This window comes from Notolepis coatsorum (genome assembly GCF_963971535.1).
Source record: "Notolepis coatsorum genome assembly, chromosome: 4".
Taxonomy (NCBI): Eukaryota; Metazoa; Chordata; class Actinopteri; order Aulopiformes; family Paralepididae; genus Notolepis; species Notolepis coatsorum.
In genome coordinates this window covers 84,540,269-84,541,501 of record NC_140168.1, presented here as the reverse complement: position 1 = coordinate 84,541,501, position 1,233 = coordinate 84,540,269, and positions in this window count along the sequence as shown.

Genomic DNA, 1,233 nt, shown 5'->3' with positions numbered 1-1,233 from the left:
CTAGCCCCCATAGCACTAACAGACAAGTGGAGCTTGCAAGCAAAACATTACTCACCAACCTGGAACCCACCGCTTCTCACAACAGCGGCGTGTCCTACAGTCCAGCTGTGTCGCTGGAAGGTTTTACCGCAACCAGCCACAGCAAGGAGGACTGCAGTTGAGAGGCATGTAGCGGCATAAACTCCCAATACGAAACCCGACGGAGGTGTAGAATGATCATCATCTTCCAGACACTCCAGTACGAAGACAATATCGCCGTATTTTCTCGAATATAGTGAGAGAGAAAATAAAGATATGATGTCAACGTATCTCTTGTTTTCCAACTTTCTCCTACTAACAACATCGTCAAGTGGGGCTATCGAGGCACTTCCTTGTGGTGAAGCGAGAAAGGAGGCGAGGGGGTGGCCCCACCCCTGCTTATATGGGAAGCTGATAGGGGTGTGGTCAGACAAATATTGGGATATAAAGGTACATTGTGGTCTTTTATTCAGTCCGCGTGCACGTGCGAGGACAGTGCATGAGTGACGCCGAGCGAGAGCCATACGATACAGAACTACATACCTTCAGGGCTTTATTTCTGTTTTAATTCCCACCACCGACAGGAACGTTGAAGTGACCCTGCTTCTGCTGCCTTCTGCCTTCCCAGGAGAAGGACCGTGGCTGGGTGTGTCGTGTGAGAAAGCTTGGCTGCATTCAGGGCCGTAGCCAGCTATGAGGTCACTGATGTCCGGACCTCGGTAATTATTAAAAATTATAATAATAATAATGAAAAAAATAAAATTATGAAAAAAGATCATAGAAAGGTCACAATATAACTGTAGAGTCTGGAGTTGAAAATGTCCGGTAATGTCATAGCTACAGCACTACTTGGTCGTCTTTGCTTTGAACTAACGTTACTTGTTCAAAGCATGCGCGCGCTAGCCTGGTGACAGAACAGCAGTGACAAGCCTGCACAGCATTTGAGGTAAGAAACTTACAAAGTAATAATGTCAAGCTAGTTATTGCTGAAAAGCAAGCTTCATGAACAACATCCTCTTAAGCCCGAACGGTCCGGGACCGGTACAAGATTGATATGACGCCATAGATCCATCTCTACAGAATGTATGAATTAATGTTGTTTTATTTTTTTCAAATGTAGCCAAGAGTAAAGACCCTAACCCAATCAAAACAGCAGTCAAAGTGTATATTTTCAGCTCTACGTTTGTTTACCAATGATTTTAACTGTGAAATATG